The 12,535-nt window shown below is 43.1% G+C and overlaps 1 long non-coding RNA gene across 6 annotated transcripts; it reads left to right on the top strand.

The window, feature by feature from the left end:
• The first annotated feature begins 3,020 nt into the window (after positions 1-3,020).
• On the top strand, positions 3,021-3,856 carry LOC118945321. Of its 6 annotated transcripts, none has more exons than XR_005040478.1 (3): positions 3,021-3,076; positions 3,180-3,487; positions 3,820-3,856. It is a non-coding gene; the product is annotated as an uncharacterized LOC118945321 (long non-coding RNA). The 6 variants fall into 6 exon arrangements; XR_005040479.1 differs by lacking the exon at positions 3,820-3,856 and adding an exon at positions 3,546-3,560; XR_005040476.1 differs by having other exon boundaries at positions 3,022-3,076; positions 3,180-3,467.
• The last annotated feature ends 8,679 nt before the right edge of the window (positions 3,857-12,535 follow it).

The raw sequence follows: 12,535 nt of genomic DNA, 5'->3' as shown, positions 1-12,535 counted from the left end.
GTAATGGAATGGAAACAAGTCCCCGCAGCAATGTTCCAACATCTAGTGGAAATCCTTCCCAGAAGAGTGGAGGCTGTTATAACAGCAATGTTCCAACATCTAGTGGAAATCCTTCCCAGAAGAGTGGAGGCTGTTATAGCAGCAATGTTCCATCATCTAGTGGAAAGCCTTCCCAGAAGAGTGGAGGCTGTTATAGCAGCAATGTTCCAACATCTAGTAGAAATCCTTCCCAGAAGAGTGGAGGCTGTTATAGCAGCAATGTTCCAACATCTAGTGGAAATCCTTCCCAGAAGAGTGGAGGCTGTTATAACAGCAATGTTCCAACATCTAGTGGAAATCCTTCCCAGAAGAGTGGAGGCTGTTATAGCAGCAATGTTCCAACATCTAGTGGAAATCCTTCCCAGAAGAGTGGAGGCTGTTATAACAGCAATGTTCCAACATCTAGTGGAAATCCTTCCCAGAAGAGTGGAGGCTGTTATAGCAGCAATGTTCCAACATCTAGTGGAAATCCTTCCCAGAAGAGTGGAGGCTGTTATAACAGCAATGTTCCAACATCTAGTGGAAAGCCTTCCCAGAAGAGTGGAGGTTGATATAGCAGCAAAGGGGGGACCAATTCCATATTAATGCCTATGATTTTGGAATAAGATGTTCAATGAGCAGGTGTCCACATACTTTTGGTAATTCCGTGTATATATTGTATATACAGTTGAAGTCGGAAGTTTACATACACCTTATCCAAATACATTTAAACTCAGTTTTTCACAATTCCTGACATTTAATCCTAGTAAAAATTCACTGTCTTAGGTCAGTTAGGATCACCACTTTATTTTAAGAATGTGAAATGTCAGAATAATAGTAGAGAGAATGATTTATTTCAACTTTTATTTCTTTAATCACAATCCCAGTGGGTCAGAAGTTTACATGCACTCAATTAGTATTTGTTAGCCTTTAAATTGTTTGACTTCAGTCAAATGTTTCAGGTAGCCTTCCACAAGCTTCCCACAATAAATTGGGTGAATTTTGGCCCATCCTCCTGACAGAGCTGGTGTAACTGAGTCACGTTTGTAGGCCTCCTTGCTCGCACACGCTTTTTCAGTTCTGCCCACAAATGTTCTATAGGATTGAGGTCAGGGGTTTGTGATGGCCACTCCAATACCTTGACTTTGTTGTCCTTAAGCCATTTTGCCACAACTTTGTGAGTATGCTTGGGGTCATTGTCCATTTGGAAGACATATTTGTGACCAAGCTTTAACTTCCTGTTTGATGTCTTGAGATGTTGCTTCAATATATCCATATAATTTTCCTCCCTCATGAAGCCATCTATTTTGAGAAGTGCACCAGTCCCTCCTGCAGCAAAGCACCCCCACAACATGTTGCTGCCACCCCCGTGCTTCACTGTTGGGTTGGTGTTCATCGGCTTGGTCGTTATGGACAAACAGTTCTATTTTTGTTTCATCAGACCAGAGGACATTTCCCCAAAAAGTACAATATCTGTCCCCATGTGCAGTTGCTAACCATAGTCTGGTTTTTATGTTGGTTTTGGAGCAGTGGCATCTCCTTGCTGAGCGGCCTTTCAGGTTATGTCAATATAGGACTCATTTTACTATGGATATAGATACTTTGTCCCTGTTTCCTCCAGCATCTTCACAAGGTCCTTTGCTGTTGTTTTGGGATTGATTTGCACTTTTCGCACCAAAGTACGTTCAAAGCACGATTATCTCTAGGAGACAGAACGCGTCTCCTTCCTGAGTAGTATGACGGCCGCGTTGTCCCAGTTTGAAGGTCGGCCTTGAAATACATCCACAGGTACAACTCCAAATGGCTCAACTGATGCCAATTAGTCCTATCAGAAGCTTCTAAACCCATGACATAATTTTCTGGAATTTTCCAAGCTGTTTAAAAGCACAGTCAACTTAGTGTATGTAAACTTCTGACCCACTGGAGTTGTGGTACAGTGAATTATAAGTGAAATAATCTGTCTGTAAACAATTGTTTGAAAAATGACTTGTGTCATGCACAAAGTAGATGTCCTAACCGACTTGCCAAAACTATAGTTTGTTAACAAGAAATTTGTGGAGTGGTTGAAAAAATGAGTTTTAATGACTCCAACCTAAGCGTATGTAAACTTCCCACTTCAACTGTATATTTACATGTATATATTTAGAGTATATAAACTCAACAAAATAAAGGAACTGTCACGTGTAAGGAGGAGACCAAGGTGCAGCGTGGTATGTATACATCATTCTTTATTGAACTAATGAACCACTGAAACAACAAAAGTGAAGCTAACACGAATAGTGCAGAAGAGGCAACTAACCACAGAATAAGAACCCACAAAACCAAAAGGGAAAATGGCAACCTAAATAGGATCCCCAATCAGAGACAACGATGAACCTCTGATTGAGAACCAATTCAGGCCACCATAGACATACATATACCTAGACTTACAAAACACCTAGACAGGAAAAAAACACCTAGACAATACAAAAACTAAACCAACCACCCTTGTCACACCCTGACCTAACCAAAATAATAAAGAAAACAGAGATAACTAAGCAGGGTTTGACAGGAACGTCCCTTTTTCAAGACCTTATCTTTCAAAGACAATTCGTAAAAATCCAAATAACTTCACAGATCTTCATTGTAAAGGGTTTAAACATAGTTTCTCATGCTTGTTCAATGAACCATAAACAATTCATGAACATGCACCTGTAGAACGGTCGTTAAGACACTAACAGCTTACAAACGGTAGGCAATTAAGGTCCCAGTTATGAAAACTTAGAACACTAAAGAGGCCTTTCTACTGACTCTGAAAAACACCAAAAGAAATATGCCCAGGTTCCCTGCTCATCTGCGTGAACATGTCTTAGGCATGCTGCAAGGAGGCATGATGTGGCCAGGGCAATAAATTGCAATGTCCGTACTGTGAAACGCCTAAGGCAGCGCTACAGGGAGACAGGACGGACAGCTTATTGTCCTCGCAGTGGCAGAACACGTGTAGAAATAATAACATACAGGTACAGTTCTGAACATCAGGTACAGTTCTAAACATACAGGTACAGTTCTAATCATACAGGTACAGTTCTAATCATCAGGTACAGTTCTAATCATACAGGTACAGTTCTAAACATACAGGTACAACATCAGGTACAGTTCTGAACATACAGGTACAACATCAGGTACAGTTCTAATCATACAGGTACAACATCAGGTACAGTTCTAATCATACAGGTACAGTTCTAAACATACAGGTACAACATCAGGTACAGTTCTAATCATACAGGTACAGTTCTAATCATACAGGTACAGTTCTAATCATACAGGTACAACATCAGGTACAGTTCTAATCATACAGGTACAGTTCTAATCATACAGGTACAGTTCTAAACATACAGGTACAACATCAGGTACAGTTCTAATCATACAGGTACAGTTCTAATCATACAGGTACAGTTCTAATCATACAGGTACAGTTCTAAACATACAGGTACAGTTCTAAACATCAGGTACAGTTCTGAACATCAGGTACAGTTCTGAACATACAGGTACAGTTCTAATCATACAGGTACAGTTCTAAACATACAGGTACAGTTCTAAACATCAGGTACAGTTCTGAACATCAGGTACAGTTCTGAACATACAGGTACAACATCAGGTACAGTTCTGAACATACAGGTACAGTTCTAATCATACAGGTACAGTTCTAATCATACAGGTACAGTTCTAATCATACAGGTACAACATCAGGTACAGTTCTGAACATACAGGTACAGTTCTGAACATACAGGTACAACATCAGGTACAGTTCTGAACATACAGGTACAACATCAGGTACAGTTCTAATCATACAGGTACAACATCAGGTACAGTTCTGAACATACAGGTACAGTTCTGAACATACAGGTACAACATCAGGTACAGTTCTGAACATACAGGTACAACATCAGGTACAGTTCTAATCATACAGATACACTTCTGAACATCAGAGGGTCTTAATCAGACATGTAATCCTGAAAACCAGAGACTGTATGAAAACAATGGCATCTGGCTACAGTTATTTTTTTTATTTAGCCTTTATTAAACTAGGCAAGTCAGTTAAAGGACAATTATTTTTTGAAATGACGGCCTAGAAACAGTGGATTTAACGTCCTTGTTCAGGGGCAGAACGACAGATGTTTACCTCGTCAGCTCTGGGATTTGTTCTAGCATCCTTTCGGTGACTGGCCCAACGTTCTAACCAGTAGGATACCCGCCGCTCGGTCGTTGATACCATGTACCCATCAAAAGAAGGACAGACTTCCTGAATTCTTCCAGCAATCTTGAAAAACGTCCACAGACGTAGGTTGACAAAAATATCGACAACTTTTCCGAAATTCCCAAGTTTTCCAGAAATCCCATTTGGAATATTCTCTGAATCCGGAAAACAGGGGGATTTTGACAAAGGTGTGGGTATTTTGAAACCCCACACAGAACCGATGTCTTGGTTTCAAACAGTCCTTGTTCGCTGACGTGGAAGATGTGAAACAGTAGGTGGGTTTTCTCTGAAATGGTTCTATTCCTGAATGCTGATCTTACATTTACCACATAGCAGACATTTATATACAAGACACTGTCTGTCAGAAAATGCACACTATTCCCTATATAGTGCACTAAATTTGACCAGAGCCCTTGGGAATAGGGTGCCATCTGGCCTGTAACCTTGGCGGGATGGAACTGATGCCATCTGATGTCTCTAATGCTTCATTGACTATAACATATATCTTGTACTGGCACGTCAATACGCAAACACACACGCAGGCACACAGGAACACACACATGCACATATATACACACACACACGCAGGCACACAGGAACACACACACGCACATATATACACACACACACGCAGGCACAGAGGAACACACACACGCACATATATATACACACACACATACACGCAGGCACACAGGAACACACACACGCACATATATACACACACACACACACACACGCAGGCACAGAGGAACACACACACGCACATATATACACGCACACACACACACACGCAGGCACACAGGAACACACACACACACATATATACACGCACACACACACACACGCAGGCACACAGGAACACACACACGCACATATATACACACACACACACACAGACACACATGAAGACACACACACACACACACATACACATCATATATGCTGCTACTCTGTTGATTATATATCCTTATTGTCTGATCCCTTTCACACCTACCCACATGTGCATCCTGAACTACCTCAATTACCTCAACTACCTACGACCCCTGCACATTGACTCAGTACTCCTCCTTCCTGTATATAGCCATGTTATTACCTCGTACCCCTGCACATTGACTCAGTACTGGTACTCCCTGTATATAGCCATGTTATTACCTCGTACCCCTGTACATTGACTCAGTACTCCTCCTTCCTGTATATAGCCATGTTATTACCTCGTACCCCTGTACATTGACTCAGTACTGGTGTTCCCTGTATATAGCCATGTTATTACCTCGTACCCCTGTACATTGACTCAGTACTGGTACTGCCTGTTTATAGCCATGTTATTACCTCGTACCCCTGTAAATTGACTCAGTACTCCTCCTTCCTGTATATAGCCATGTTATTACCTCGTACCCCTGTACATTGACTCAGTACTGGTACTGCCTGTATATAGCCATGTTATTACCTCGTACCCCTGTACATTGACTCAGTACTGGTATTCCCTGTATATAGCCATGTTATTACCTCGTACCCCTGCACATTGACTCAGTACTGGTACTTCCTGTATATAGCCATGTTATTACCTCGTACCCCTGTACATTGACTCAGTACTGGTACACCTTGTTATTAGCCATGTTACTACCCCGTACCCCTGTAAATTGACTCAGTACTCCTCCTTCCTGTATATAGCCATATTATTACCTCGTACCCCTGTACATTGACTCAGTACTGGTACTGCCTGTATATAGCCATGTTATTACCTCGTACCCCTGTACATTGACTCAGTACTCCTCCTTCCTGTATATAGCCATGTTATTACCTCGTGCCCCTGTACATTGACTCAGTACTCCTCCTTCCTGTATATAGCCATGTTATTACCTCGTACCCCTGTAAATTGACTCAGTACTCCTCCTTCCTGTATATAGCCATGTTATTACCTCGTACCCCTGCACATTGACTCAGTACTGGTACACCTTGTTATTAGCCATGTTACTACCCCGTACCCCTGTCAATTGACTCAGTACTCCTCCTTCCTGTATATAGCCATGTTATTACCTCGTACCCCTGTAAATTGACTCAGTACTGGTCCTTCCTGTATATAGCCATGTTATTACCTCGTACCCCTGCACATTGACTCAGTACTGGTACACCTTGTTATTAGCCATGTTACTACCCCGTACCCCTGTCAATTGACTCAGTACTCCTCCTTCCTGTATATAGCCATGTTATTACCTCGTACCCCTGCACATTGACTCAGTACTGGTACTGCCTGTTTATAGCCATGTTATTATCTCGTACCCCTGTACATTGACTCAGTACTGGTACTTCCTGTATATAGCCATGTTATTACCTCGTACCCCTGTACATTGACTCAGTACTGGTACTCCCTGTATATAGCCATGTTATTACCTCGTACCCCTGTACATTGACTCAGTACTGGTACTCCCTGTATATAGCCATGTTATTACCTCGTACCCCTGTACATTGACTCAGTACTGGTACTGCCTGTTTATAGCCATGTTATTACCTCGTACCCCTGTACATTGACTCAGTACTGGTACTGCCTGTTTATAGCCATGTTATTACCTCGTACCCCTGTACATTGACTCAGTACTGGTACTGCCTGTTTATAGCCATGTTATTACCTCGTACCCCTGTACATTGACTCAGTACTGGTACTGCCTGTTTATAGCCATGTTATTACCTCGTACCCTTGTACATTGACTCAGTACTGGTACTTCCTGTATATAGCCATGTTATTACCTCGTACCCCTGTACATTGACTCAGTACTGGTACTCCCTGTTTATAGCCATGTTATTACCTCGTACCCTTGTACATTGACTCAGTACTGGTACTCCCTGTTTATAGCCATGTTATTACCTCGTACCCTTGTACATTGACTCAGTACTGGCACTGCCTGTTTATAGCCATGTTATTACCTCGTACCCCTGTACATTGACTCAGTACTGGTACTTCCTGTTTATAGTCTCGTTTTTGTTTCTACTGTGTTACTATTTCCTTTTTTTATTTAGTAAATATTTGTCCGTCTTACTTCTTAACTCTACATGGTTGGCTAGGGGCTCGTCAGTAAAGCATTTCGGTGTGAATTCTTCACCTGTTGTACACCGGCGCACGTGACCAAAAACATTAGATTTTGATTACATTTAGTGTAGACAGTGGTGTTCTCTACACCTCCTCTGCACATGATGACATGTAAAAAAAAAACATTTTTGTACTTTGTAAATAAACCTAACAACACTGACACAATTAGGTTACAGGTTGTTTTTTGGTTTTTTTACAATCGCTAGGACCCATTTCTCAATACTTAGGTCAATTTTTCAAAACTCTTCACACAGTTCTCCTAATTAACTTTCAACTTGACACAGCAGTTCATTTCACGTTCAAAATGCCCTAAATCTACCCAATACACTTCATACAGGTCTCAAATCAACTCGTTCTGCATTAACACGTCACCCAACAAGCACACGTTGTCACTCATAAAACAATGACCTAAACAACACTAACAACAGGTAGCATTTCACAATGTTGTCTTTACAAAACGAGAATGACACCTATCTACTGTTTAGAATTCACTGCAGTTTGTTACAGGAATGTATCAGACATGATGCAATATGCTTCAATATGTTGTTGTTTTCTTCATTTTTTGGCATTGAGTGATTCCACAATACAATCATTTGTATATACACCATCTACCGATACAGATACAGTAGCAATACTAGTCAACCCTGTCTTCTGCATCGGGCCACAGGTTCTCATCCACTTCACATCTTATGTTATCTTGGGCAACACACCTAGGAAAGAATCTTTTTTGGCATGCCTGGTCCATCCCTGACAATCTTCTGCAGATATGTCCAGGCATCCAGCATTCATTGAGGGACATTTGATCATGTGGATGGTGGTCATAAACCTTCCACCTCCATGAGGAAAATAGTTCCTCTATGGGGTTGAGGAATGGAGAGTAAGGTGGGAGGAAAAAAATTCCTTTATGGGGTTGAGGAATGGAGAGTAAGGTGGGAGGAAAATAATTCCTTTATGGGGTTGAGGAATGGAGAGTAAGGTGGGAGGAAAATAATTCCTTTATGGGGTTGAGGAATAGAGAGTGAGGTGGGAGGAAAATAATTCCTCTATGGGGTTGAGGAATGGAGAGTAAGGAAGGAGGGAAAGTGACACCATCCTGGGATGGGCTGTAAACCACTCTGACTGCACGGGAGTGGTGAAATGCCACATTGTCCCATACAATTACAAACGTTGGCCGATTTCGCCTCGCTGCAACCCTTTCCTCACCTGGCACAACCCTTCCATAGAGGTCATCCAGGAATGATATGAGACGCTCGGTGTTGTATGGCCCAACCCTTCCATAGAGGTCATCCAGGAATGAAAGGAGACTCTCGGTGTTGTATGGCCCAACCCTTCCATAGAGGTCATCCAGGAATGATATGAGACGCTCTGTGTTGTATGGCCCAACCCTTCCATAGAGGTCATCCAGGAATGAAAGGAGACGCTCGGTGTTGTATGGCCCAACCCTTCCATAGAGGTCATCCAGGAATGAAAGGAGACGCTCGGTGTTGTATGGCCCAACCCTTCCATAGAGGTCATCCATGAATGAAAGGAGACGCTCGGTGTTGTATGGCCCAACCCTTCCATAGAGGTCATCCAGGAATGATATGAGACGCTCGGTGTTATACGGCCCAACCCTTCCATAGAGGTCATCCAGGAATGAAATGAGACGCTCGGTGTTGTACGGCCCAACCCTTCCATAGAGGTCATCCAGGAATGAAATGAGACGCTCGGTGTTGTATGGCCCAACCCTTCCATAGAGGTCATCCAGGAATGAAATGAGACGCTCTGTGTTGTACGGCCCAACCCTTCCATAGAGGTCATCTAGGAATGATATGAGACGCTCGGTGTTGTACGGCCCAACCCTTCCATAGAGGTCATCTAGGAATGATATGAGACGCTCGGTGTTGTATGGCACAACCCTTCCATAGAGGTCATCTAGGAATGATATGAGACGCTCGGTGTTGTACGGCCCAACCCTTCCATAGAGGTCATCCAGGAATGATATGAGACGCTCGGTGTTGTACGGCCCAACCCTTCCATAGAGGTCATCCAGGAATGATATGAGACGCTCGGTGTTGTACGGCCCAACCCTTCCATAGAGGTCATCTAGGAATGTAATGAGACGCTCTGTGGTTTATGGCCCAAGTAGCGGTTTGTGTAACAGCCATCCATCAGAGGATATTGCTGGACACATTGTGATGTTGGCACCCCTCTGACCCGGGACAGCCACCCCTCTGGCCCGGGACATCCACCCCTCTGACCCGGGACATCCACCCCTCTGACCCGGGACATCCACCCCTCTGGCCCGGGACATCCACCCCTCTGACCCGGGACATCCACCCCTCTGGCCCGGGACATCCACTATGGCTCTTTTTCCAATCACATTCCTTCCTCACCGCCTGGTTTTGGCCAAGTTGAAACCAGCCTCATCCACAAAGATGAATACGTGGGGTGTTTGCCTGGCTTCAATCTCCATGAGTCTCTAAAATAATTCCACAAGGCAACATAAGAGTTAGGCTATTACGCTAGTTTACATTATACCTTAAAACATGCCATTGTGTGCCTCTGCCCTGTTTGGTTTTGTTCAAAACCAGTTCTGTATTTTATAGTCATCTTACCTGGACTTTTTGGTTCCTGAATTGCTTGACTCGTTCAGAGTTCCTCTCCAAAGGGACAGTGTACAACTGCTTCATCCTGACTTGATGTTGTTTCAGGACTCTAGAAATAGTTGTCATGCTTACATTGTCTGCCAACACTCTGTACCGAATCTCTGTGAGTTTTATGCCATTGTTTCTGATGACCATATCAACGATTGCAGTTTCCAGCACAGCAGTGAAAGTCCTACCTCTCCCGCCTGTAGGAGGTAACCGTTGGGTCCTAAGCAGAATTACAAAAACAATTACAATTACACACAAGTAGGTTTGGAGGCGTTGCTCAATTTACTTCTGTAATGTGCAGGTCAGTCAGATGCCCTCGTAGAATGGACATATTACCTGGTGTTCTGCCGGAAGTTTCTCAGAATAGATGTGTCTGTTGAGTATTGCAGATTTGGCTGCACGCTCAGACCAGTCTCTCATTGATAGACCATGATTTATTACATGATCAATTACAATGCCTTGCGAAAGTATTCGGCCCCCTTGAACTTTGCGACCTTTTGCCACATTTCAGGCTTCAAACATAAAGATATAAAACTGTATTTTTTTGTGAAGAATCAACAACAAGTGGGACACAATCATGAAGTGGAACGACATTTATTGGATATTTCAAACTCTTTTAACAAATCAAAAACTGAAAAATTGGGCGTGCAAAATTATTCAGCCCCCTTAAGTTAATACTTTGTAGCGCCACCTTTTGCTGCGATTACAGCTGTAAGTCGCTTGGGGTATGTCTCTATCAGTTTTGCACATCGAGAGACTGGAATTTTTTCCCATTCCTCCTTGCAAAACAGCTCGAGCTCAGTGAGGTTGGATGGAGAGCATTTGTGAACAGCAGTTTTCAGTTCTTTCCACAGATTCTCGATTGGATTCAGGTCTGGACTTTGACTTTGCCATTTTTTTTATTTTATTTTTTTTATTTCTCCTTTATTTAACCAGGTAGGCTAGTTGAGAACAAGTTCTCATTTGCAACTGCGACCTGGCCAAGATAAGGCATAGCAGTGTGAACAGACAACACAGAGTTACACATGGAGTAAACAATTAACAAGTCAATAACACAGTAGAAAAAAGGGGAGTCTATATATACATTGTGTGCAAAAGGCATGAGAAGGTAGGCAAATAATTACAATTATACAGATTAACACTGGAGTGATAAATGATCAGATGGTTATGTACAGGTAGAGATATTGGTGTGCAAAAGAGCAGAAAAATAAATAAATAAAAGCAGTATGGGGATGAGGTAGGTGAAAATGGGTGGGCTATTTACCAATAGTCTATGTACAGCTGCAGCGATCGGTTAGCTGCTCAGATAGCAGATGTTTGAAGTTGGTGAGGGAGATAAAAGTCTCCAACTTCAGCGATTTTTGCAATTCGTTCCAGTCACAGGCAGCAGAGAACTGGAACGAAAGGCGGCCAAATGAGGTGTTGGCTTTAGGGATGATCAGTGAGATACACCTGCTGGAGCGCGTGCTACGGATGGGTGTTGCCATCGTAACCAGTGAACTGAGATAAGGTGGAGCTTTACCTAGCATGGACTTGTAGATGACCTGGAGCCAGTGGGTCTGGTGACGAATATGTAGCGAGGGCCAGCCGACTAGAGCATACAAGTCGCAGTGGTGGGTGGTATAAGGTGCTTTAGTGACAAAACGGATGGCACTGTGATAAACTGCATCCAGTTTGCTGAGTAGAGTGTTGGAAGCAATTTTGTAGATGACATCGCCGAAGTCGAGGATCGGTAGGATAGTGAGTTTTACTAGGGTAAGTTTGGCGGCGTGAGTGAAGGAGGCTTTGTTGCGGAATAGAAAGCCGACTCTTGATTTGATTTTCGATTGGAGATGTTTGATATGGGTCTGGAAGGAGAGTTTAGAGTCTAGCCAGACACCTAGGTACTTATAGATGTCCACATATTCAAGGTCGGAACCATCCAGGGTGGTGATGCTGGTCAGGCGTGCGGGTGCAGGCAGCGAACGGTTGAAAAGCATGCATTTGGTTTTACTAGCGTTTAAGAGCAGTTGGAGGCCCCGGAAGGAGTGCTGTATGGCATTGAAGCTCGTTTGGAGGTTAGATAGCACAGTGTCCAAGGACGGGCCGGAAGTATATAGAATGGTGTCGTCTGCGTAGAGGTGGATCAGGGAATCGCCCGCAGCATGAGAAACATCATTGATATATACACCTGGATATGTTTATTTTTGAACCATTCCATTGTAGATTTTGCTTTATGTTTTGGATCATTGTCTTGTTGGAAGACAAATCTCCGTCCCAGTCTCAGGTCTTTTGCAGACTCCATCAGGTTTTCTTCCAGAATGGTCCTGTATTTGGCTCCATCCATCTTCCCATCAATTTTAACCATCTTCCCTGTCCTTGCTGAAGAAAAGCAGGCCCAAACCATGATGCTGCCACCACCATGTTTGACAGTGGGGATGGTGTGTTCAGCTGTGTTGCTTTTACGCCAAACATAACGTTTTGCATTGTTGCCAAAAAAGTTCAATTTTGGTTTCATCTGACCAGAGCACCTTCTTCCACATGTTTGGTGTGTCTCCCAGGTGGCTTGTGGCAAACTTT

This window comes from Oncorhynchus mykiss, chromosome Y (assembly GCF_013265735.2).
Source record: "Oncorhynchus mykiss isolate Arlee chromosome Y, USDA_OmykA_1.1, whole genome shotgun sequence".
NCBI lineage: Eukaryota > Metazoa > Chordata > Actinopteri > Salmoniformes > Salmonidae > Oncorhynchus > Oncorhynchus mykiss.
The sequence above is the reverse complement of the archived record's forward strand: the minus strand, read 5'-3'. Positions and strand labels throughout refer to the sequence as shown.